We start from the raw sequence: 27,328 nt of genomic DNA, 5'->3' as shown, positions 1-27,328 counted from the left end.
CAGCATACTGCAGGCCTAGTCCAGGTGAGAGATGGTGAAGACCTGAAACAGCAGACATCAAGAGGGAGGGAAGAGGCTTTCCCAAGGAAGGATGGATGGGATAGGTCAGCAACCACCTCTGAGTGTCACATTCAGTTTTAGGTGGCACATTTTTATCAATAGATGCCTGTAGACCAGAGATTACATACTGGTGTCCATAGGTTTTTGTTTTGCCTGCACAGTATTGACTCATATAGTGTTTTGTTTTAATTAATTACCAACTTAAAAAATCAGGACATTTCAAATACAAATCCAGATTTCCTGTTTCTACTGGAAAGTGAGAGAACTGGCAATACTGGGGCCCCACTTCTGCATGGTAACAACCGGCTTGTTTCCAATAACCAAGGTACCAATTGTTGTTTCCAGTAACTGAGGTACATACTCTCTTTGCTGCAGTCGCTGCCACTCTCTATTGTACTCCACCCACCTCACACGCTGATGTCACTGGCTTGGCCCCCGTAGACACTGAGTTTGCAACACCTGATTTGGATAAACTGGAGCATGTCTGGAGGAGGGGACAGATAAGTTAGTGACTTGAAACATGTTATACAAGACCAGCCAGAACAATGGGGGATATTTACCCTCTGGAGGTGTGATCGTAGCCTTCATGTTTAAAGGGCTAAGATGCAGGCGGAGGAGGCAGGTCTGTTCTGTGAAACCCCAGAAAAAACTTAGGACCAGTGAAAATGTGTGTGTGGGAAGCAATTTTCAGCTCAACCTAAGGCCATTTTTCAACATCATAACTGTTTCAAGATGTAACAGGTAATGTCAGGAAGTGGCCAACTCCCTGGCGTGGAGGTGGGGGCAATGTTCAGGCTGAGCTTGGACGACAGTTTCGCCTCAGCCATTCAGAGGGAATCCAAGTGTTGCCTGTGTAGCTGAACTGCATGCCCTTCACGGTTTCTTCAGCCCTTCAGGGCTGGATTCTGTGCCCATAGACTGGATGCCCGGGTGAGGGAGAGGGAATAGCTAAACTGGCTCCTGTGTGGCTGTCCTGGAAGCCTGAATGTGGCTGCTGCTGCTGCTGGGAGAAGCGGGGAATTTAGGCTGCAGCTGAGTGGCAGGAGGGGCAGGATAGTATGTTTTCTGTGGTGCAGCATGAAAAGCTTTGGGTCAGACCAGTTGGGTCTGTAACAGGAGAGGCATGTTGGATGACCTCCAGGGACCCTGCCTGCTTAGGCCACCCGATGCCCTGATAGGAGTCTGGATGGCTAGGCCCTCTGTCCAAGAGGGACAGGGTAGGAGTCAGAGTAGTGGGTGTTGGGGGCTCCTGTAGGCAGCTGCTGTAAACGTACTTCCTAAATGGGAAAGGGAGCTGTGATATTGTGATTTAAAATGATAAATATATATTTGGTCTTCTTGTTTCTGGCACAGAGCTCCTAAAACCCTTGGAATTTCCTAAGCGATAAGAGAGATTTAAAGTGTCTTTTCTTATGTTAATGAGGTGACTTTTGGACGCACCTAAGGATGAGGACTGTTTGCCTGGAGAATCAACCATGTGATTAGAGGGTTGGAACTTTCATTCCCACCCCCTGACCTCTGGAGAGGGGAGAGGGGCTGGAGGTTTGGTCAGTTGCACTGGTCAATGATTTAATCCATCATTCCTTGGTAGTGAAGCCTCCATAAAAATCCAAAAGGATGGGGTTTGGAGAGCTCCTGGGTTGGTCAACACCTGGAGATTGGGAAGAGTGGCGTGCTCGGAGAGGGTGTGGAAGCTCCGAGCTCTTTCCCCATACTTTGCCCTGTGCATCTCTTCCATCTGGCTGTTCCTGAGTTATATCCTTTTCTTTCTTTTTAATTTTTTTTTTATTTTTTAATTTATTTTTGGCTGTGTTGGGTCTTCGTTGCTGCACGCAAGCTTTCTCTCTTTGCAGTGAGCGGGTGGGGGGGGCTACTCTTTGTTGCGGTGCGCGGTCTTCTCATTGCGGTGGCTTCTCTTGTTGCAGAGCACGGGCTCTAGGCGCACAGGCTTCAGTAGTTGTGGCTCGTGGGCTCTAGAGCGCAGGCTCAGCAGTTGTGGCGCACAGGCTGAGTGGCTCCGAGGCATGTGGGATCTTCCCGGACCAGGGCTCGAGCCCGTGTCCCCTGCATTGGCAGGCAGATTCTTAACCACTGCGCCACCAGGGAAGTCCATTATATCCTTTTCTAATAAACTGGTGATCTAGTAAATGTTTTTCTGAGTTCTGTGAGCCACTCTAGCAAATTAATTGAATCCAAGGAGAGGTTCTTGGGAATCTCTTGATATAGCCAGTTGGTCAGAAGTGAAACCAAACGCCCCCCAAACCAAGTTCCCCTGCTGAGTTTATGATTAACTTCTGTATCCAAAACTTTATTCCCATTCTTGTCTCACCCTTGTTTCCCTCATGATTGAGGAGGATCAAAGAAATGGGGGGATCAAAACCAAGCAGGACCCTGCAGGGCCCTCCTGGATACAAAAGCCTCTCTTTGTCTCCTGTTTCTTATTTATGGAAAAAGGCTTTCATCTCCTAGACCTTCCCTGAGTTCCAAAGAAGAGACTCAAACAGTTACTAATTAGGGAAGTGAGGGAATGCAGAAACAAAGGAAAAGCTGTCAAACAAGGGAAGTAAAGATAGCTAAAACAATAGTTCAGCCAGAAAGCAGAGTCCTAGCTCCTCCTCAAGGGATTCACATAACAATCTGACACATATCTTTGAGCTCTTCTGCAGAAACTAAGACCCACCCCCACCACCCAGGTGGAGGATGGTGACCGCATGCTGACCACAAGCACTACACCCCAGACTGGTTAGAACCAGAAGGTTGATGATTAAGATTACAGAAACATCACCCTATTACCTTACCATGAACCAGTCAGAAGAAAGTCCATGAGCTGCCACCCTCACCCCAAATACTGCCTTTAAAAACCCTTCCCTGGGGCATTCCCTAGCTGTCCAGTGGTTGGGACTCCGTGCTATCACTGCCATGGGCCTGGGTGCAATCCCTGGTCAGGGAACTAAGATCCCACAAGCTGTGGCGGAAAAAAAAAAAAAAAAAAGAGAAGAGATTTATTTGAGCCAAACTGAGGACTATAAACCAGAAGCCAGCCTCCCAGATTACTCTGAGAAACTGCTCCAGAGAAGCATGGTTTTCAGCACAGCTTTACATCTTGTCAGAACAAAGAACATTAAACAAGTCAGGGATACATTTCTTGAAGGTTTCAAAAAAACCAGACCAGCACGTACACAGCAAGTCAGTATGGCCTTAGCACCTGGGAGGGGAGTCTTATCATTGAAGGAGTACCAGCATTGGCGTCCCAGGAAGGGAGGCATTTAATCTTTATTTTTAACATGAACATTCTTTACTTCTGGTCAATGTGCCCTTTTCTTTAATAATTAAAGCAGATGTACAATATATGTTTGATAGGCCACAAACAGGTTATTCTAGTTAGCATAAAATTCAAGTTAACTCATGTATAAGCCAGAATGACTTCCCCATACCTCAATATGTAAACATTTCTCTTATCAATTGCTTGGCGATGTGGGAGAAAAACCCACACATTGGAACTGGGGTGCAGAATTGGAGGAGCATATACTTCCCTGAGTTCATCTTTTTGTTACAGGAAGGGGGACCCCTTCCAGGGCCCTAGAGTGGGCTCTTGTCTAGCACTTGGAAATGAATTGTCTGAGGAGACACATGTGCTGGCAAAGCAAGATACTTTATTGGAAAGGGGACCAGAGTAGAGAGCAGCAGGGTAAGAGAACCCAGGAGAATTGCTCTGCCACGTTGCTCGCAGTCTCAGGTTTTATGGTAATGGGGTTAGTTTCCAGGTTCTCTCTGGCCAGTCATTCTGACTCAGGGTCCTCTCTGCTGGAACGTGCATCACTCAGCCAAGATGGATTCCAGCGAGAAGGATTCTGGGAGATTGGTAGGACACATTTACTGGCATCTCCTCTCTCCTTTTGACCTTTCCCAAATTCTTCCAGTTGCTGGTAGCTTGTTAGTTCTGTGTTCCTTACCAGGACCTCCTGTTGTAAGATAACTCATGCAGGTGGTTACTATCGGCCTGGCCAGGGCGGGCAGTTTCGGTTAGTGGTTCCCCTGACTCCCTGCTAAGAGACTTCGTACTCAGGATACTTCTTGGGAATTGGGGCGGAGGTCTCTTTCTTCTGTGACTACTTCCTGCTGAGAGTGGACATAGTCCTGCCTAGTAGAGTAGAAGTCTCTCTCCACCTGATCTAAATCGAGGTATTCTGTGCCCCAAACTGGCATTCACCCTTGTAATAACAGCAATTTAGCCTGAAACTGTTGGACCCTGTTGGACATGAACCTTGTAAGCAGTTGAAATAGACAGGGGCCAAACAGGAGGCCTAACAGGATGGTCATTGCTGGGCCCAGAAAAGGAAGGCAAAATTTGGGGTGAGGGCTGCAGGGTATGTGACTTCCTTCTGATTGGTTGGTGGTGAGGTAACAGAGCGGTGCTCCAGGAACCTTGAATTCAGCCTTAAGTTACCATCCTTCACCTGGGTGGGGGCCCCAGCTCTGTGGAAGAGCTCAAAGATATTCTTATGCATACTCCTTGAGGAGGAACCAGGACCCTGCCACAAGGGTGCACCACCATTTGATTGCTCCTCCCCTGCTTCTGCATCCCCTCCCTTCCATGATTAGCAACTGTTTGAATCTGCACTTTGGAACTCAGGGAAGGTCAAGGAGGCTGAATGAAGCCTATATCCTACAAACAAGAAACAGGGGACACAGAAAGGATTTGTACTCCGGAGCCCCACGGAGTCCCACTCAGTTTCAATTCAGGGAACTAGGTGACAACTGCTCTGGCCACTTTCTGCTAAAATGGGGCATAGTCCTGCCTCAATTTGGAGAATAGACACTGAATTGGAAATATTTCTCAGTTCTAAGTCCTGGATCTGAGTCTTGTATGATCAAAATCTCAATCCCTTGGCCTGCCATTTTGGTGTAACAGACCCTACTAAAAGTAGTTGGAGGAGTGACAACTAGAATTTTAATAGACAAAATAAATCTCATTCCCTGAGGAATTCAGAAGAATAAGTCTGAAACCCAGTCTGGACCTCACACCCTGAGGAGACTTGTAGCCAGGTAGCCAGTTGTTTGCTTTTATCTAAGTAGGTTTAACTTCCAATGTGGTATTAATATATACATAACAGGAGCTATTGGCCACTCCACGTCTCCTTTTTCTACTATCTGATCTAAAGCAATTTCATTTTCTGAAAATTTAACAGTTACAAGAGGATATCTTGAAACCATAAGGTTGCAGCTATCAGCTGCCAGCAGACATTGTTTTGAGAATGGCTGGTGGCATCCCAAGTCTGACACAGCTCAGAAAACTCAAGTTCTTAGCAATACAAGGACTTGTCTGAAATCATGTCCATAATGCCACCTAGTATTACCTTGGATGTCTGAACCACAGCTACTGCATTTTGACTTTCAATTGCATTTCTCTCCTTAATAGCCAAAGCAGATGTCACCATTAATGATTTTAGTGATTTTCTAGATATGAGAAGATGCAAGAATTTGGACTCATAAAGTCTTTTCCTGAAAGTATCTAACTATCTGAAGGCCTGTTCTGCCAATTTTTCCAGAGCACAGAGTGCCTCATTCCTGATCTCCACCCTGAACTCCTTTCAGGGTGTGTTGAAGGTCAGTGGCTGCAGTGGCCATTGACCTAATCCTTGCAGAGGCAGATGGCAAGTGCCAATTTTCAGTTGGCAGGGCCCCTTCAGGGTCATAAATTTGACCATGGTTTAGGGGGCATTTCATGACCATTTCATCTCATGGTGCTAGGAATGTTCATTCCTAGGTCTGGCAAAGATTTTGCTGATAGGCCACTCAATGTGCTATTACTGGACTAGGCCTTATTAACAGTAGCCAAAAGTCTCTGGACCACCTGTCTTACTAGTCTCTTATGGTCCAGGAAAATATTCCCTCTTGTTGCTTCTTTCCATATCTAGAGTTACACTGTTACAATCATTGATCTCATATGGAACTATATATCATCATTTTATCAGAGGCTCAGTCACACATTTGGTAATGCAAGAAACAGCAATTTTGTAAAACAGGCAATATAAATATAGTACTGTTAGCAGTGTTAGTAAGGTCATAAGCAAGAATATAAGTCAAAAACTTCCATTAGGTACAGCCCAGTATATCCCAGGTCGTCTGACTTAGTCTGTTCTGTACCAATCCTTATCTTTAAGGGAAGTTTTATATTGGTATTGTCCATGAGGCACCCAGCCCTATTTCCTAGTGTTACCAGGCTGGTTATCCCTAGTATGGTTTAATTGTCCCCAACCTAAGGGAGCCTTTAAATTTAAATGACCATAGCCTGATATTAACTTCCTGGTTGCAGATCATGGACCATTTGATCTTCAGCCAAAGACAGATTACTGAGTTAAGTTTCAAAAACAAACTTAGAGTGTCCTATTAATAATTCAATTAAACTTTGCAACAATATAACATAATCGCAAGGAATTATCTGAGAAGTGAGTCTTAGTGAATATAGACCTCAATAAACGGAATTAGAATTTGATATCCATTGAAATATCTCTTTCTCTCTAAAATTACCCTCATTTTTGTCAAATATAGCCAAATCAAGATTAATTTGTTTCTAAAGTAAAACTGGTCCATCAACCACATAGGCTCTTCCACACTGACTCTGGTGTAATTTCTCAGGAGTCTCAGACTGAATTCCCCAAAAGGCCTCTCTGGGCCAGGAAATCCATGCTGAAAGTGCGTCATCACATTTTGCCTTGGTGAATTTCTCGCTTTTAGAGGTCCCCCAAATATCAAGATTCCTACACCTGTTAGGAGGTGGCCTTCCTAATTTATCTGATAAAGCTGCTGGGAACCTAAAAGTTTCCAGTTTCTGGAGGGAGCAGATAGAGAGCAAAGATAAATATTTCAGTTCTGCTTACAAAGGTATAATTTACCAAATTACTGTAAGTCATAATTAGTTTGAAGGGAAGGGTTTTCCTTACAGCTGGAAAACACAGATTTAAACCAGTAATTTTTCAGATAGAAACCATAAAAATTATATCACTATTCACCAGTTCACTCAGTCCTATGTAACTAATCCTTTCGTTAACAGTTTTATGAAGCCATCAGGTTTTTCCTTAGGATTCTTTAATATCTTACCCAGGGCTTCCCTGGTGGCACAGTGGTTGGGAATCTGCCTGCCAATGCAGGGTACACAGGTTCGAGCCCTGGTCCAGGAGGATCCCACATGCCGCGGAGCAACTAAGCCCGTGCGCCACAACTACTGAGCCTGCGCTCTAGAGCCCGTGAGCCACAACTACTGAGCCCACGTGCCACAACTACCGAAGCCCACGTGCCACAACTACTGAAGCCCATGTGCCTAGAGCCCGTGCTCCACAACAAGAAAAGCCACCGCAATGAGAAGCCCACGCACCGCAAGGAAGAGTAGCCCCCGCTCGCAGCAACTAGGGAAAGCCCGCGCGCAGCAGCAGAGACCTAAATAAAAAAAAAAAAAAAAAAAATCTTACCCAGTTCCCTAGTACAACCTGAGATTTATCAAAGTACAATAACTGTCTATAAATGACAGAAAGACTTAAAAAGTCATGGTTATTAAACATCTGATCACAATGTAATTGACAAAAGAAATTTACTGCTGTGACATGCAACATTTTAAAATAGCTAGAATTTTGACTGATAACATTTTACTAGTACATACTAGATTTTTAAGAATTCCATGTAGGGCTTCCCTGGTGGCGCAGTGGTTGAGAATCTGCCTGCCAGTGCAGGGGACATGGGTTCGAGCCCTGGTCTGGGAAGATCCCACATGCCGCGGAGCAGCTGGGCCCGTGAGCCACAACTACTGAGCCTGCATTTCTGGAGCCTGTGCTCCGCAACAAGAGAGGCCACGACAGTGAGAGGCCCGCGCACCGTGATGAAGAGTGGTCCCCGCTCGCCACAACTAGAGAAAGCCCTCGCACAGAAACGAAGACCCAACACAGCCAAAAATAAAAATTAATTAATTAATTAAAAAAAAATTTTCAACCGTTAAGGTTTTTAAAAAGCAAAGAGGGAATTCCCTGGGGGTCCAGTGGTTAAGACTCGGCGCCTTCATTGCCGTGGGCCCAGGTTCGATCCCAGAAGCCGCAGGGCATAGCCCCCCCCAAAAAAAGCGAAGAAATTGTCTGGAAGATACTCATGTACTTACTTGCTTTGGAAGAAAGTTTTCTCACTACTGAGCGAAATGTCTGACCTTTAATGAAGACTGGCCCAATGCAAGGTTTGCAGGGGACGAACCGACTTGGCTTTGTGGGTGGGAAATCTGTAATGCAGGATTGTCTATAGGAAGAGAATGACCACAAGGGGGCAGTAAAAGCCAGTGGATGAGTGAGAAGCTCTTGCTGGGAGGGGGGAATGAACAGCCCCCATTCAGCACCTGGAGTCTCCCTGAAAGTTTCCCTTTACTTATAACACAGGGACCCAAGGGCACCTAACTTTTATCCTGGCACGTCTATAGTGAGACGTCTCCTTGTCTGTATTGGTTGGGGGAAGTAGAATAAGGGAGGAACAGGAATTATCAGGAAAGATTATCCCCACCCAGAGTCTACACCATGTCTTTCCCCTTCCCAGGAGGAGGCAGAGGCCTGGGGTTGGGTTTGGGGTGGCCAGGCTCTTGTTCTTAGCTCCGAACTCCTTCTCAAGGGCTATCAGGCTGTGCCAGAAGGAGTGGAATGAAAATGTTTGGTGTTTTTCAAGAGGAACTGAGGCAGGAGATAGATGGCCCCAGGCTGAGCAGCTGGAGTTTGTCCCCTGTGGACCAGATGCTCCAAGATGAAGATAACAGCAGGAGCGAGAGAGGAGCTGAGCCCTGCCCAGAAAAAAGATAGAGAGACCACATATTTCTCATTCTCGAGGTTAAGGAGACCTTCCCGACTACACACATGCAGAAAGGCTCCTCGGGGGGCCAAAAGGGAGGGGACGCCACCCCATAGTAGGTGATGTCAACCTACCCATAGCCCTCTTCGCTAGAATCTATCTTGGCTAAGGGATGCGCACGCACACAAGGGAGGACCCTGAGATAAACCAAATATGGACTCAGAGCCAGGCAAAGCAAGGTGATTGGCCAGAGGAAACCCAGAAGAAATGCCCCCATATAAATAGTGATTCAAACTACCACGAGGGTGCGACTGTTTCTCTGAGCCTGCACGTGTGTCTATCCACACGTATCATTTTTCCTCCTAATAAACACTTTACTTGTTTCGCTACTTTCCATCTCTTTGTGGGAATTCATTTCTACAAAGCCGACGGGCCAGGGCCTTGTCTCTGGCCACTGGCCCTGGTGGTCTGGCCAGGGAACCAAAATCCTGCTTCAAGCCGCTGCAGGTCGAGGCTACCCAAGATCAGAACTGCTTTGGTCTTTCAGGAGGTTGAAAAAGGAAAGTGGCCCCACTTCTGGCGCATGGTTTCCTGGGACTGAGAAAGGCCAGGGTTGTGAAACCCACGAGGGATGGGTGCCTGGTCCTGCTCAGACCCTGCATTCTGATACAGCAGCCCTTTGGGTAGGTTTTGGCTCCAACAGAATGGTGAAATTGGCATAGTGTGTGAAACCACCCTCCTCTGAAGTTCTCGTTGGCCAGTGACGTTATCTCCTGCAGGAGGGCAGCAGAAACCACTCACAGAGCTGGACCCTTGCTCTGAGAGATACGAGGCATTGTTCCAAGGATCTTCCTTCCTTCCTGCTTCCCTCCCTCCATCCTCCTCTCCCATCTTTCCCTTCTCCCATGGAAAATTTCACACAGAATAAGAGTAGAGCAAAGAGAACAATGCACGCTTGTACCTACCAGTCAGCTACAGTGAGCATCTCAGGACCGCTCTTGTTCCATCTTTATCCCTCCCCTCCTCTCCCACCACTGGGTTATTTTAAAGCAAATTGTAGCTGTTATAACATTTATCCGTACATTTTAGGCTTCATCTCTAAAGGATAAGAATTTTTTTAATCCAGTCACAATACCATTATCACACCTTGGCATCTTTTAATACCCAATCCTTATTCATGTTTTCCTCATTTTCTCAAGAGTATATTTTTATAGTTGATTGGCTCAAATCAGGATCCACCTAAAATCCACACTTTACATTTGGTGGATATGTCTCTTAGGTCTCTCTCTCTCTTTTTTAAAAAACATTTTAGTATTTTAATGTTTGATGAGAACAATGTTTCCAAAGATGTGTTCTTCTTTTTTAAAAAATAAATTTAGCTGGACAGCTCAGCCAGCTGGCACATCTAGCACTCCAACTACCATGCAAGATACTTGGTTCAGGTCAGAGTGCAAACTTTCTTGATTATCATTATGTAAGTATTTCCTGTCCATCTGGAGAAGGTGAGTAAAGATTTATTTTGTTTACAATTAATCTGTGTTTTAATATTCACTCTTCAAGTATTTGAATTCAATTGATTTTGAATTCCTAATAAAAATATATTAGGATAAAATATTAAAATATATAAATAAAATTTATATATAAATATATAAAATAAAATATATAATAAAATAAAAGTATATAAAAATAATAAAATGAGCCCTTATGTGCCCAACATCCAGTCTTAAGAAATGGAACTCTAAGAATATCTTTGAAGCCTCTCCCTGCTCTCCATCCTCACCCTCCACGATAAACCTGCCCTGAATTTTTATTGTTCCTTGCTTTCCTTTATATCTTACCACATATGTATGTATGTGCGTTGTTGAAGAATACATTGTTTAGTTCTGCTTGTTTTTGAACTTTATAAAAAGGTATTATATTTTTTGTATTCTCTGATTTGCTTTTTTCACTCAACCTTATGTTTGCAGGATTCATTCATGTTGATGTATGCAGTACATTTGCACTGCTTATGGCATTTCATTGTATATCACAGTTTACTAATCCATTGCTTCATTGGACATTTGGCTTGTTTCCAGTTTTTGCTTTTGTTTTCTAAATTACAAGCAAGTTTACCTTGAGTCTTCTTACTCCCATGACCTGGTGCACACGTATAAGAGTTTATACTTGGCTAAATGATGCCAAAACACAGTTGATGAATTTACACTCCTACAAGCAGTGCATGAGACTTAGCAACACAGTGTATCATTGGCTTTTAATTTGTGTCAATCTGATGAAGATAAACTAGTATCTAATTTTTCTGATTACTATGAAGTTAGGGATTTTTTCAGGTTTTTTGGCCTTTATATTTCCTTCTCCGGGAAGTAGATTATTTGTCTATTGTTGACATAGAGGGATTTTTTTTTTCTCTAAATATATATTATGGATTCTAATCCTGCATCAGTTATATGCGTAGCACAATTCTTATACTGGTTTGTAGCTTATATTTTCATTTTCATTATGGTGTGTGTGTGTTTACACTGAAAAATGTTTATTATGGAGAATTTTGGACATAGGAAAACATAGATGAATACAGCCCAGTGTACCCATCATCCAGACTTACCAAACTTTAACCCTTGGCTGATCCTGCCTCTTCCACACACATCCTTCACTTCCTGTGTTATTTTGAAACAAATCACAGACATCATATATTTTCATATGTATATTTGTATATTTGAAAGGATGCACCCCCTGTCTGGATGCCTTCCCCGCTTGCCTTGCCATCCCCCTGTCTGGATGCCTTCCCCACTTGCCTTGTACTCTAACTTGCCTTGTGCTTGCCCATTCCAGGCTGCTGCCCCTGTACAGGTCCCCTGCTTACGCTGTTCAGGCTCTGATACATCTCCTGTGCAGATGCCTCCATGCTGCTTGAACTCTGATGCCCCCTCTGCGCCACCATTGTTCTCCCTTCACCCTCCAATGTGATAAACTACCTGACTTGTCCTCACCTAACTTTTTAGTACTGAATGTTTCAGGAAGGGAAGGGGAGGCAAAGGAAGGAAGTGGAAAGAAGGAGAAAAGGAATAAAACGAAGAAGAACACATACGGCATCTTTTGATGAATTAGATATTTCTAATTTTAATATAGCCAAATTTATCAAACTTTTCATTTGCAGTTTTTACTTTTTTTTTCTTTTTTTTTATTTTAAAGTATTTGTTTTATTTATTTATTTATTTATGGCTGCGTTGGGTCTTCATTTCTGTGCGAGGGCTTTCTCTAGTTGTGGCAAGCAGGGGCCACTCTTCATCGCGGTGCGCGGGCCTCTCACTATCGCGGCCTCTCTTGTTGCGGAGCACAGGCTTCAGACGCGCAGGCTCAGTAATTGTGGCTCACGGGCCCAGCTGCTCCGCGGCACGTGGGATCTTCCCAGACCAGGGCTCGAACCCGTGTCCCCTGCATTGGCAGGCAGATTCTCAACCACTGCGCCACCAGGGAAGCCCGCAATTTTTACTTTTTGTATCTTGTTTAGTGAATTATTTCCTACCCTAAGATCTTAAAGATATTTCTCCATATTGGCTTTTAAAGTTTTGCCTTTCACTTTAAATCTTTAATTTAATTTATTTAATTAAATTAAAAATTAAATTAATTATTTATTTAATTTAATTTATTTTTTATATAGTATGTGAGATACAGATCCACTTTCATTTATTCCATATGAAAACCAGTTGTTCCAATACTTTTTTATTGAATTTTCTTTCTTCATTGAACTGCAGTGCCCTTTCTGTCATATATCATATTTCCATTTATGAGTCTGTTTCTGGGTTTTCTCTTTGGTTCCATCAGTCTGTTTGTCTATCCCTGTGCCAATATTACACTGTAATACCATGGCTTATAATAAGTCTTGATATCTGGTAAGCAAACTCCCCACTCTGTACTTTCTCAGGAGTGCCTTGAATATTTTTTGCCTCTGTTTTACCATGTAAATTTTAGAATTAGCTTATCAAGTTCTGTGAAAAGCCCTTTTGGAAATTTGCCTGGAATTGCACTGAATTTATAGATGAGTTTGGGGAGAACCTAATTCATTATCCTGCTGAGTTGTTAACATGGTATTATTTGAGTCATTAACATAGTTTATCTCTCCATTGATTTAGGTTTTCGTAATGTTTACAATGAAGTTATGTAATTTTTGCTTGTTAGATTTATTTCTTTTAAAAAAAATTTTATTTATTTATTTATTTATTTTTGGCTGAGTTGGGTCTTCTTTGCTGCGCGTGGGCTTTCTCTAGTTGCGGTGAGTGGGGCCTACTCTTCGTTGCGGTGCACAGGCTTCTCATTGCGGTGGCTTCTCTTGTTGCAGAGCATGGGCTCTAGGTGCGCAGGCTCCGTAGTTGTGGCTCACGGGCTCTAGAGCGCAGGCTCTGTAGTTGTGGCGAACGGGCTTAGTTGCTCCGCGGCATGTGGGATCTTCCCGGACCAGGGATCGAACCCATGTCCCCTGCATTGGCAGGTGGATTCTTAACCACTGCGCCACCAGGGAAGTCCCAACACAAATATGTTTAAAAGAATAAAAGACAAGCTTGAGAATATCTGCAGGGAACAAAAAACTAAGATGTCCTGAGAACCTCATAACAACACTGTGAGATGGTTATCATCCCAGTTTTAGATATGAGACACTCAGGCTCAGAGGGGTTAAGTAACTTGCCCAAGGTTGTGCTCTAGTCAGTGGGTGGAGCCAGATTCAAACCCAGGTCTTTCTGACTTCCAAACCCTATTTTCTTTCTGCTGTACTACAGGTAAATAATTATTTTACTTAAGGAGTGGCTAATAATCTTATTAGAAAACACTAAGGGAGGATTTCATCTTCCTCATTGTTTTTTACCATGCTTAAGCTAATATACATCTTGTGATAATCATAAAGTTTATGAAAAATTTTACCCAAGTCAAGGTCAAAGTGAGCAGTTTATCAATTATGGGAGGGTCTGGGCTTTATGCACAGGGGATTTGAGGTCACCACAGCAGAGATTTCAAAAGCATCCCAACATAGCAACCTACATGCCCATCGACAACTGGTGAATGGATAAAGAAGATGTGGTAGCATATATACAATGGAATATTACTCAGCCATATAAAAGAGTAAAATCTTGCCATTCGCAGCAACATGGATGGGCCTGGAGTGTATTATACTAAGTGAAATAAGTCAGACAGAGAAAGACAAATACTGTATCTTTTTGCTTATTTGTGGACTCTAAAAAACAAAACAAATACAACAAAATAGAAACAGACTTACAGATACAGAGAACAAACTAGTGGTTACCAGAGGGGAAGGGGGGAGGGGCAAAATAGATGAAGGGGATTAAGAGGTACAAACTGCCAATTATAAAATAGATAAGTTACAGGGCTGTGATGTACAGCACAAGGAATATAGTCAATATTTTATAAACATTGTATGGTGTATAATCTACAAAAATATCAAATTGCTATGTTGTACACATGAAATTAATATAATATTGTAAGTCAACTATACTTCAATTTTAAAAGAAAACATCCGGGGACTTCCCTGGTGGTCCAGTGGTTAAGAATCCACCTTCCAATGCAGGGGACATGGGTTCGATCCCTGGGCAGGGAACTAAGATCCCACATGCCACAGGACAACTAAGCCCTCGCGCTCTAGAGCCCGCGCGCCACAACTAGGGAGCCCACGTGCTGCAACTACGAGCCCTCATGTTCTGGAGCCCACGCACCACAATGAAAGATCCCCCATGCTGCAACGAAGATCCCATGTGCCACAACTAAGACCTGTTGCAGCTAAATAAATAAATAAACAAATATATATTTAAAAATAAAAGAAAGCATCCCAACATAAATCATCTAATACATAGATTCATCATCAGTTATTGATTATTGAACATGGACGACAGAGTGTGTTAGAGGCTTTCTTAAATACACTTTCACATTTAACCTCAAAGCAGCACTGCCAGGTACACGTCATTAACCTCAATTCACAGATGAGGAAACTGAGGCTCAGAGGGCCAAAGTAACCTGCCTATCCAGGCCTCCTCACTTCCTTTCTGCTGTACCACAGTGTCACCTTTCAAAAAATGTCTCAAAGGACTAAAATCTGAATGAAAGCCACTTTCCCACACTAGGCATTTTTAGATTTCAGCCCCAGACTAATGAATTTAGGGCAGAAAAGTTGAGATCAGATAAGAGCTGGGAAGGACACGGACAACCACCTGTCAAATTGTGGTTTGTGTCCTTTGTTCACCTACACTCAGGCCACTGACTTTGAGAAGTCAGTTGTGGTGGCTGCTCCTGGTGCTTCGGGACATACGCTTCCAGGGAGAGGTAAGACCCTCTTGAGGAAGAGATGTGTCCCTGCATTGAGATAGTGCCTAAACATTATCTCAGCTGTGGTAGGTCCCCTCAAGCAAGGAAATGAGTCAGAGCTCCTTATCATTTATCAGGAGCTGACTCCCAGCCCAGCATGGCCTTGTCTTCCTCACAACAGCCCTCAGAAGGCGCTGCCATTACTGTCCCCATCTTGCAGGCGAAGAAGTTGAGGTTGCTTGCTCCAGGTAACACAGACAGTACATGGAAGAGCCAGTGTGCAAATCCAGTGAGTCTAATCCCAGAGAATACCATCCCTCACAAAGGAACCTGGCACAATGCCTGGCACTTACATGCTCAGTAAGCCCTTGTGACGGTGGTGATGATGACAATGATGACGACAGCATTAAACTTGCGAACAAGAAAATGGATTACGGGTCTTAGTGTAGACCTGTACTGTCTAATATGGTAGCCACTAGCTGCAGGTGGCTATTGAGTATTTGAAATGTGCCTAGTATGACTGAAGGACTGAATTTTTTTTTAAATTTTTATTTGCATTTATTTTTTGTGGAATTTATTCCTGGGCCATAAGTTTTTGTTTCTGCAGTTTCTTCTGGGATATCTTTTTCTTCTGTGCAACCTCCTCTCTGGTTTAGGAACAATCTGCTCTTTTTCAGTGAGGATCATCTCAACATGGCAGGGAGAGCTCATGTATAGGTTGATCTGACCGTGAGCTCTGTAAGTCCTGTGCCACATCTTGGGTGCTTTGTTCACCTGGATGTGCTCAGTGACCAGAGAATCTTCATCTAAGCCCTTAAGTTCAGCATTACTCTCTGCATTTTTGAGCATGTCCAGTAAAAATTCAGCACTTTTTTTGTGCCACCAACCCTGTGTCCAGTGCCACTGTTTGGCCTGGGCCCACCTACCAACTCTACCATTGTAATGGCGGAATGGCACTCATTGCTTCTGTAAAGTGACATCCTTCAGATACTTGGTGGCTTTTTGGAGATGCATACCCTTAATGGCCTGGGCAGTTTCATGAGTGTTCTTGATTTGTATGCTAGGTTCTCAAGCAGTTCTCTGGTATTTTTACCCAATTCCACAAATCCTAAATCAGAGTGTTCATTGTATACTGATGATCACTGACCAAAATGTGGCTGCTCAGAATCGATTTATTTTCACAGAAAATCCAAAGGTGTCCTAAGAAACGCATCGCTGCAGTGAATTTTTAATTTTAATATAAAAACTGAAGGAATGTACAGTTTTGGTAGGACTACATTTCACCTTAACATTACATCCTGTTAGGTACTGTTGTATTGTGGTGCATGTGCTGGGCACGTGTGTCACTCACATGCCTGGTAAAGACTGGCTCTTACGACCACAACTAACTTCCTGTCTTCTGAATTGTGCACTATTTCCATAGAGGAGGAAGCTTGTTCTTTCCCTGTCCAACCTACTGCAGTCCTTTGTAAATTTATTCTGGAGCCAAAGAAACAGAGGCCAAGGACATTCTGGACCTGGGGCTCTCAACCATGGCTGCTCATTGGAATTACCTGGGGAGCTTTTAAAAACTGGCGGCCCAGGCACTATCCCAAACCAACTCAGTCAGAACCTCTGGAGGTGGAACCAGGCACTATCGTTTTTAGGGCTCCATAGGTGATTCTAGTGGGTGGCCAGGGTGAGAACCACTGCTGTAGTTCGGGAATCTAGAATTTGTCCCACTAGGCCTCCAGCTCCCCTGTGATGATCTCTCTTGGACATTAGTCTCATGTGATTTCTCCACTTTGTGTGATTTTGACTCTAAATTTTCATACTTCCCGGAAGAACCAACAGGGCCACTGACTAGGCCTTCAGAGCTCAGGCTGTGACAGGAGGAGCTGGGAAGCAGGTGGGCACACTGACCCTCCAGGAGCGGTAGTTCTCAACTTCTACAACATAAAGATGCTCAGAGTTTACCCCCGACTAATTTACCTGGCTGGGGAAGAGCACAGGAAATCACTATTTTTTAGAGTTCTCCAGTAGATTCAGATGCACAGCCAAGGTTGAGAAACACTGGCTGGTGAACTGGTAAAGCCCAGGTCATATTTGAATTTGGGCTCCTCAGAGAGAGCTTATTTTCTTAATGCATTATTTAATTCTAAGCCCTACATTCTGCTTTTGTTCAAATCTTGCCATCAACTTTCCTTTGCACCAGAAAGCCACCCCCATATCCACCCCCATATAGACTACCTTGGAGGAGACAGACCCTGGAATCTGTATGGTTGGAACACAGCCCCCATTCTCTGTGCCACACTTGCAGAGCCCAGAAAATACCCATTTCTTTTTTTGTTGTTGTGGGTGGTTTGCTTTTGTTTTGCTTTTTAATCTAGACCACTACAAATGTTATAGGGAACACAATCTAGCTAATAGCAATTAGTTTTAAAAGTCAGTGAGTTCAAGGTCTGAGGCCAAGTCCCTCATGTGTAGTTGTGGAAATGGCCTGCATCTCTCTGCAAGGCATATCTGTGAGGCCCTCCAAATCTTCAGCAAGCTCCAGTGGACTTTTAGGTTAGAATTGTTGACATGATGAGGTAATGTGACGCTCTCTGAAATAAGATAAAGGTGGCCTCATTCATTGTTTTGAAGCCTTCCAGTGGTAAAAAAAAGCTACTATTTATTGGGTACTCCTTATGTATCAAATATCAATACCATATACTATACCAGATACTGACATTATCTTGTTTAGCCTCAGCAGCCATGTAAGGTAGGCAGGTATTAAAAGTTATACCTTAGAGATGTGCAAACCAAGGCTCAGAGAGGTTCAGTGACTTGCCAGTGGTCGCAGTGAATTATTGGTGGAGGTGGGACTCACACCTCATGTGGCTGAGGCCAAAGTTCCAGTCCTGTGACCCTGGCCGACCTAGCCCCAGCAATTTCTCCTCTTCTGGGTGGAGAAAAAGGGCCCTCTCCTGGGCCCTTTTGTTTCTGCCTCCCCCACTTCCCACCTTGGCTTCATTTCCATGAAATGCAAGATGAATTAATTATATGCTAATGAGTCTTCTGCAGCAGAAAGTGAGAGGGGGATGTGACAATGTGCTAGGACAGTCTCGTCTCCCTGATCTTGGAGAGGCAGCAGTGAGCAGTGGCATGAAGCGAGATCTTAATTCCCTGCCCAGGAATTGAACCTGGGTAGCCTGGATGAAAACCAGGAATCCTAGCCACCAGACCCCCTGGCTCTTGCCCGCATTGAAAAATACATTTCTCACGGAGGCAAAAACTGTAAAAACAGGTACAAACTTTATTATTAGAGACATAGCACAACAAGTGGGAGAGCACACAGAGAAACAGTTTGTTTAGTGAAGATAGAAGCAAGGCAGAGATACACGCCTGCAGAGACAGGGTGTGGGCATCCTCACTAGTGAGGGGGAGTGCAGTAAAGAGGCGGTGAAGTCATTTACATAGGGCAGTTCTTCCGGGTCTTTGTTTACCTTTGGCCAATTATCTCGTTTCCTTTTCCACACCTGACCTGCCCTAGGGCCCTCCCCAACATGCGTGCGCAACTTTTTTCCAAGATGGATTCCAGCCCAGAGGCCTATGGGGCAGCATCACGTATTCTGGGGTGGTGCCCCCTCTTTTTGACCCCCAAGGAGCCTTTCTGCACATGTGCAGTGTCTCCCTTTCCCCAAGGATGGGAAATATGTGACCTCTTGATCCTTTCCTCAAACAAGGGTTTAGCCCCTCTCTGTTCCTGCCATAAAAGTGTCCCATGTCCAGTTATCTACCCTATTCCTGTTGTTTCTTATATCGAAGTGCAGATCCCGAAATATAGGAGTCTGGTCATAAATATGTACTCTGGAGCCCATTTGTCTCTTGCCTCAGGAAATGTAAACGGGGCTGGTAATGAATGTCCGGCCTGGAGCCCATCTTCTTCTCACCCCAGGAAGTGTGAACAGGAGGCCAGTTGTAAATGTCTAGCTTGGGGCCCACCCATCTCCTGCCTCATCCCATGCTGAGGTGAGATTCTAGAACACTACACAGAAAGGGTAGTTCTGGTTGGGCAAAAATTTATGTCAATGAGGCCTTGTGGTTTTGCCAGCTGTCAGGGTGAAAAGAAAATATTCCCTGGGACAGGGACACTGTTCCCGAACCTCCTTCTCCAATTTCCCGAGAGTAGAACTGACCCTCCTCCTGTGTTGTAGCCCCCAGGACTGTCTGAGGTCTAAAGCCCCTGCAGTGAGGACATAGGGTGGGTCATAACTGTGAGGGAGGAAAAGTCACCTCAGGAGGCAGGTCAGCCCGCAAAGCACTTTGGACTTCCCGTCTCCTTACATTCAGAATTTTCACAGCATGTTCCACCGACTGCAAGCCTGGTAGGAATTGAGCATCTCTGAGTCTCTCTAGGCTTCCTCCTGTCCTGGCAGAGGGGCTTCCCAGGAAATACCTGCTGTTGGGCCTGTGAACTGGGCTCTGCTCCAGCGATCTCCCAGATGGGAGGGAACCGTCATTTCAGGAGAACCTTCTCTATGAGGCTCTGGGCTAATTAGAAAAAGGGAAACGGGCTGCCCAGAACAGGTGCTGCTCTTCAGGGGACTGTGATGGTTGTTCTTAAAAAGGAAATTGGTACAAATGAGCTTAAATTAAGCAGAATTAAGGCTGGCAGGGAGCATGGCAGCTGCTGGCAGACAGGTAAACAGGGTGGAAAGGGCCAGTGAACAAAGATGGAGCCCAGGTGTGGGGAAGGGGTGGTGCCAGTCTTCAGGGCAGGACAGAAGAGCAGGACATCAGCCTTTAGGGCAGAGGAGGCCTGAACAACAGTGGCTGAAGCTGGGGGCTGGAACCTGCACCAGAGAACTTCAATTCCATAAAAACTGAGTGCCTACAAGGCAGCAGGCACCGTCCTAGGCACTGAGGCTATAGCAGTGATACCCCAGCTCTGAGCCTGGGGTATCCAATGTTCTAGAGGGATGGGGGGAGGGGGGGAGAGACAATAAATATGATTTCAGTTAATGGTAATAGCTGTGAGAGCAGTAAAACAGGGTGATGTGTATGTGTATGCACACGTGTGAACTCTGGAATGGGTAGTCAGGGAGGCCCCTATGAAGTGGGGGACACTGGGGATGGTCATCAAGGACAAACTTCTTCCTCCCTTGCTAGGTGAGGAAATACTCAGTGCTGCACTTTCAGACAACAAAATACCTTTCTAGTAAATAAAACAATACTTCTTTCTAATCCAGTATCACAGCCTGGGGAGTCCACAACTAAACCTTATTTGTGGGTGAGGGGGCATGGCTCATACAGATGCAATAGCAGAGGCAGTTCTCAATTCTGTCAGCCTGAAGGGCAGGGGAGGATTCTATCCCTTATTGAGCAACTACTACATTGCTCATTTGTAACTTATCTTTAATTTTTTTTTCCTTTGGAAATATTTTAGATTTACAGGAAAATTATAAAGATATTACAGAAAGTTCCTGTATACCCCTCACCCACCTTCCCCAAAGGTTAACATCTTACATAACCATGGTGCGTTTATCAAAACTAAGAAGTTGACAGTAGTACAATACTCATAACTAAATGCTATAGACTGAATGTTTGTGCCCCTCTCCCCCCGAATTCATATATTGAAATCCTAACCCCCAATGTGATGGTATTAGGAGATGAGGGCTTTTGGGAGGTGAATAGGTCATGAGGGTGGAACCCTGAATAATGGGATTAGTGACCTTATAAAAGAGGCCCCAGAGAGCTCCCTTGCCCCTTCTGACATGTGTGGACACAGCGAGAAGATAGCCATCCATGAACCAGGAAGAGGGTCCTCACCAGACACCAAATCTGCTGGCACCTTGATATTGATCTTCCAGCTTCTAGAACTGTGAGAAATAAATGTTTGTTGGTTAAGCTTACGATGCTTTTGTTAAAGCAGCCCAAACAGACTAAGATACTAAATTCCTGAAAGAAATTTGGATTTCATGTTACTTATCTTTTAATATGTTATTTAATCATCCAACAACTTTGGCCAAACTGAAGTTCCGAGACATTGTGACTTGAATAAGATGATACAGCAGGTAAGTGGGGGAAATTCAGGTTGCAGTCCAGGTCTGTCTGACTCTGAAATGTGTGCTCTCTCTAGATGATGCTGTCTCTTTGAAGGAGGAGGTCAGTGTGTTAGTCTAGGTCCTTGGAGAAGTGGACGCCAAAATATGATTAACCACGTGATTAACCATGCAATTAGTTTACTGGGGGAAATGCCTGAAATAGGGAGGGAGCCAGAAGAGGTAGGGAGAGTTGTCAGACTTCCATGCGAGTCTGACCCTGAGTGAGAGGGAGAAAGATGTTTGGGTGCCAACAAAGGAGTCCTTTCTGAGTGGATGACTAGAGCAACCTGTGGGAGGTGGGCTCTCAGTAAACCATGTGATGGATTTTAAGTGTGGCAGCTGGAGCCCTCAGCCAGTTAAGGATTCTGGTAGTAGGAGTTTGAGCAAAGTACAGTTTCATAGCTGCCACAGTCAGAAATGCAGAGAAATTTTGTATTTCCTTTCAGGTCTGCTCATGGAGGAGATTGCTGATCAGAAGGGTGAGGTCCAAGGAGGTGAGCAAGTGAAGAATCCTTGCCCTACTGGATCCACCAGCTCCCTGGCAGAGCTGGTAGCTCAGGAATCCCAAAATGATGGTTAATTTTATGTGTCAACCTGACCTAGGCCACAGGGACCCTAGACATTCTGGTCAAACATTATTCTGGGTGTGTCTGTGAGAGTGTTTTTAGATGAGATTAACAGTTGTATTGGTAGACTGAGTCAAGCAGTTTGCCCTCCCTAATATGGGTGGGCCGCATCCAATCAGTTGAAGGCCTGAATCTAACAAAAATTCTCCCCCTAGTAAGAGAGAATTCCTCCTGCTTGGTTGCTTTTGAATTGGGACACCTGCTTTTTCCTGCCTGCAGACTCGAACTGAAACATTGGCTCTTCCTGGGTCTTGAGCCTGCCAGCCTTTGGACTGGAACTCCAACATTGGCTTTGCTGGTTCTCAGGCCTTCAAACTCAGAATGAAACAAAAGAATTGACTCTCCTGGGTCTCCAACTTGCTGACTCACCCTTCAGATCTTGGGACTTGCCTGCTTCCATAATTACATGAGTCAATTCCACATATATATATCTCCTATTGATTCTGTTTCTCTGGATTAACCCAGACATTACACCTGGTTATTACACCTGATTTACTCACTCTCAAGGCTGACCACAGTATCTCATAGGGTTCCTTTTCCTCTTCTGCCATCAAACTCCACTACACACTTGAACTGTAGGCTGGATGGAGAAATGTACCCAGAAGAGCATGGGAAGGTCCAGAAGAACCAGTTCAGTCCAGAGCTAAGCCTCCAACTTACCTCTGGGTGTGTAGAAGAATTGCTCTCACACAGCCACGGCATGAGGTGATGGGACCTGTGACATGGCATCAGGAAGTCCCTCCAACTGGCAGCTGGCTCTCTAGTGAAAGTAACAAACCCAACCAATACTGAAGAATAGACCCACCATCTCATCTCTTTATGGTTTGTGGGTTCTGGGGGATTCTGCCATCTCAAACTTGCCTGGCTGCTCTTCCTAAAGATTCCTTAACCTCTGGGAGGACTGGTACTGGCCCTGCTCCAGACCCAGTAACAAGATTTCTTCCCAAAGTGGAGTAGGCCTGTCCTGTAGCTGGGGAGCCCTTGGATAACCTGTCAGTGTCCGCAGGGCAGCCATTCCTGCTGGCCCCCAGTACTCCTTGCTTTGTATCTTGTCTGAAGCTTCTGCGCTCTCCTGCAGCTTCTTTCTAGAAGTCTCCTGTGCTTGGTCCTGAAATTCTGGAACCAAACATTCACCCACATGAGTAATCCAATTAGATAGTTCTTGACTTAGCCACCTTCCCTTCCACCCTCAACCCAGGGAGGACCTCTCTGATTCAGAAGTACCTGCACTGAGGGAGCCCAGCATCCCCAGGCACCTGCTAAGTAAAGGCCTCCTCACACTCGTCCCTCCACTGCCTTGCCTGCATCCCAGCATCCTCAGAAGCCCTTTCCTCAACCCAGGGTTTTCAACAGTGGCATTATTGAACTTAAGGTTGGATAATTATTTGTTGTGGGGAGTTGTCCTATGACAACATTGCTAGCCTCTTACCAACTAGATTCCAGTTGTAACCTCAGTTGTGATGACAAAAGAGGTCTTCAGACACTGGCAAACACCCCCTGCACTAAAGTCTCTCTGCTTGAACTCTAGAGCCACAGTAAAACCTGGGCTGGGGCTGGGGGCTGGGCAGACACGTAGAGGAAACCAGTGGGAGGAAAGCGAGTGCCTTTGAGACCACCCCTACCCCAACCTCCATGAAACAGGGCTACTTAGACTTTTCAAAAGCTGCCTCCTCTTGGTTCCCACCACACAGTTTTGTTTCCCCCTTTTAAAAAAATAGACTATTTTTGGGACTTCCCTGGTGGTCCAGTGGTTAAGACTCCATGCTCCCAATGCAGGGGGACCGGGTTTGATCCCTGGTCAGGGAACTAGATCCCGCATGCCACAACTAAGAGCCCGCATGCTGCAACTAAAAAAGATCCCGCATGCTGCAAGGAAGATCCCACATGCTGCAACTAAAGATCCTGCATGCTGCAAGGAAGGTATTTCATGCAGCAGCGAAGATCCCATGTGCTGCAACTAAGACCCGGTGCAGCCAAATAAATAAATATTTTTTTAAGAATTGACTGTTTTTAAGAACATTTTTAGATTTACAGAAAAATTGCAAAGATATTAATCAGAGTGCCCATCTACCTGCACCTATTATCAACAACTTCAATTAGTAAGGTACATTTACTACAATTAATGAACCAATACTAACACAGTATTTTTAACTAAAATAAAACTATATTTTATTCAGATTTCCTTTGTTTTTAGCTAATGTCCTTTTTCTGCTCCCAGATCTCATTGAAGATACCATATTATATTTATTGTCATGTCTCTAAGGCTCCCCTTGGCTGTGACAGTTTCTCTGACTTCCCTTGTATGTGATGACATCAACAGTTTTGAGAAGCACTGGTCAGATGTTTTGTAAGATGCCCTCTATAGGAATTTGGCTGCTGTTTTTCATATGATTAGACTGGGGTTATGGATTTGGGGGAAGAAGACCACAGGCATAAAGTATCATTTTCATCACAACATATCAAGGGTACATACTATCAAGATGATTTATCACTGTTGATGTTGTCCTTGATCACCTGGCTGGGGTAGTGTTTGTCACGTTTTTCCATTGTACAGTTACTCTCCCCACCTCACCCCCTTTCCACACTGTCCTCTTTGGGAGGAAGTCACTATACGCAGTTGACAGGTAAGGAGTGGGGACTTATGCTCCCCTTCCTTGAGGGCAGAGTATCGACATAAATTATCTGGAATAATTCTGCATAAGACATTTGTCCCTTCTCCCCCACTTATTTATTGATATTTATCAGTATGGATGCATGTATATTTATTTTATGCATTGGGTTATAACCCAATATTACTTTCGTTTTTCTTTCTTTTTTTTTTTTTTTTGCTCAAATTGTTCCAGTTTTGGCCATTGAGAGCTCTTTAAGTTGGCTCCTGTGTTCCTTTGACAATATCCCCATCAATTTTTAAAAAACATTTCCTTACTTTCTAGAACTAAAAGATGCTCCAGACTCATCTTGTATATTTTCCACCCCAGTCCTTGACTCAACCATTTGTCTAAGGAGCCGTGGTTCCTTTCATTGGAGAATGGTATTTGAAACCAAGATCTGGGCACTAGTTGTGCTCATTGCCCCTGGAATGTCATTGCTTCTAGGTCCTCTCAGCTGACAGAACAAGGAAATATATGTGTGTGTGATACACATATCTAAATATTTCTCTGTGCAATTAAGCTTAATGTAAACTCATGCTGGTTTATCCAGCTCTAATCCATCATCACATGCCTCATTCTAGCCTTCTGCCCTTTGCTTATTCATAAATTCCCACTCCAACAGTAAGAAACCTGGCTCCCACCATCCATTCACCTAATTGCTCAATCCTAATATACAGAATTATTATACCACACCCCATATCCCCATGGGAAACAACTAGAGGATAGTGCATATGTGCACTTCCTTTTGACTTTAGTCTTACAGATTCCACTCGTTTCTAGTGTTATTTAGGTCAGCAACTAATCCCCCATCCCCTTCACTGAGGCAGTTTTGTACATTGTAATGTAGTTAGATTTTCTTGTCATAGTCTGCATTCCTTCCTGGGATCCCTTTACCTACTAAATGACTTTTTAAAATTTGCATACATTGACTCACTTTTTTTTTCTTTTTTTTTTGGCTGCGCCGTGTGGCTTGCGGGATCTTAGTTCCCCCACCAGGGGTCAAACCCATGCCCTCTGCAGTGGAAGTGCAGAGTCCTAACCACTGGACCGCCAGCAAATTCCCAAGGCTGATTCTTTATGCTAAAAGTTCGGTGGGTTTTGACAAATGCATAATGTCATGCACATCAACTACTCTGTGCACCATTACACACAGTAGTTTCACCACCCTAAATATCTCTTGTGCTTCATCTATTCAACATTCCTTCCCTCTCCCCAAACCTTTGGCAACCACTGTCTCTATAGTTTTACTATCTCTATAGTTTTGCCTTTTCCAGAATGTCCTATAATTGGAATCATATACTATACAGTTTTTAAAATCTGTTTTAAATTTTCTTGGCCATGTCGCACATCTTATGGGATTTAAGTTCCCTGACCAGGGATCGAACCTGGGCCCTTGGCAGTGAGAGCGGAGTCCTAACCACTGGACCACCAGGGAATTCCCTATATAGCTTTTTTAGACTGGCTTCTTTCACTCAGCAACATGTATTTAAGGTTCTTCCATGTCTTTTTATGACTTGGTAGCTCATTTCTTCTTAGCGCTGAATAATGTTCCATTGTATAAATGTATCACTAGTTTGTTTATCCATTCACCTGTTGAAGGTAATCTTGGTCACTTCTTGTACTTAGTGATTATGAATAAATCTGCTATAAACATTCACATGCAGGTATTTGTGAGGACAAATTTTCAAATCGATTGGGTAAATACCTAGGAGTGAGATGGCTGAATCATATGGCATGATTATGTTCAGCTTTGTATGAAACTACCATACCATCTTCCAAAGTGGATGTATCATTTTGCATTCTCACCAATGGTGAGAATGCTTCCCTTTGCTCCATATCCTCACCAGCATTTGGTATTGTCAGTTTTTCAGATTTTAGCCATTCTAGCAGGTATGTAGTGGTGTGTCATTGTTGTTTTAATTTGCAATTCCCTAGTGACAAATCTTGTTGAGCATCTTTTCATATGCTTATTTGCCATCTGTATATCTTTGTTGTTGAAGTGTCTGTTCAGATCTTTTGCGCATTTTTTCACTTGGATTTTTGTTGTCTTGTTGAATTTTAAGATTCTTTGTATATTTTGGGTACAAGTCCTTTATCAGATATATGTTTTACAAAGTTTTTTTTTCTAGTCTGTGGCTTGTCTTTTCATTCTCTTAACAGTTGCTTTCACAGAGTAGAAGTTTTAAGTTTTAATAAAGTCTAACATCAATTATTTCTTTCATGGATCATATTTTTGGTATTGTATCTAAAAACTTACTGCCAAACCAAACATCACCTAGATTTTCTCCTATGTTTTCTTCTGCTTAGAAGGCAGATTCTGGGGGTCCAAATCCCAAGCTCCACTACTTATCAGCTTTGTGTCCTTGGGCAAGTTTCTTACCTCTCTGTGCTTCACCGTCTTCATCTATAAAACAGGTTAATAGGACTTCCCTGGTGGCACAGTGGTTAAGAATCTGCCTGCCAATGCAGGGGACACGGGTGCGAGCCTTGGTCCAGGAAGATCCCACATGCCGTGAAGCAACTAAGCCCGTGCGCCACAACTACTGAGTCTGTGCTCTAGAGCCCGCGAGCCACAACTACTGAGCCCACGTGCCTAGAGCCCGTGCTCCACAACAAGAGAAGCCACTGCAATGAGAAGCATGCGCACCACAACGAGGAATAGCCCCCGCTCACCGCAGCTAGAGAAAGCAGCAACAAAGACCCAACGCAGCCAAAAATAATAAATTTAAAAAACAGGTCAATAAATAAGGCCTAGCTCTTAGGTGAAGGCCTACATGAAATAAAGCAATGTATTAAATTTTGTATA

At 44.1% G+C, this 27,328-nt stretch overlaps 1 long non-coding RNA gene and 1 other non-coding gene across 2 annotated transcripts in view; one reads left to right on the top strand and one right to left on the bottom strand.

Moving 5' to 3' along the window:
• The window catches only part of LOC133090203 (uncharacterized), a 46,679-nt gene extending 19,373 nt beyond the window's left edge, over positions 1-27,306 (top strand). Inside the window, exon 2 of the long non-coding RNA XR_009700789.1 lies at positions 26,938-27,306. This is a non-coding gene — a long non-coding RNA (uncharacterized LOC133090203). The remainder of the gene's footprint in view (positions 1-26,937) is intronic.
• On the bottom strand, positions 16,334-16,398 carry LOC133091601 (small nucleolar RNA SNORD58). The gene has a single exon (XR_009700936.1). It is a non-coding gene; the product is annotated as a small nucleolar RNA SNORD58 (small nucleolar RNA).
• Positions 27,307-27,328: the final 22 nt, after the last annotated feature.

The sequence above is a fragment of the Eubalaena glacialis genome, chromosome 4 (assembly GCF_028564815.1).
Source record: "Eubalaena glacialis isolate mEubGla1 chromosome 4, mEubGla1.1.hap2.+ XY, whole genome shotgun sequence".
Taxonomy (NCBI): domain Eukaryota; kingdom Metazoa; phylum Chordata; class Mammalia; order Artiodactyla; family Balaenidae; genus Eubalaena; species Eubalaena glacialis.
Note: the sequence above shows the minus strand (reverse complement) of the source record. Positions and strands in the feature narration are given on the sequence as shown.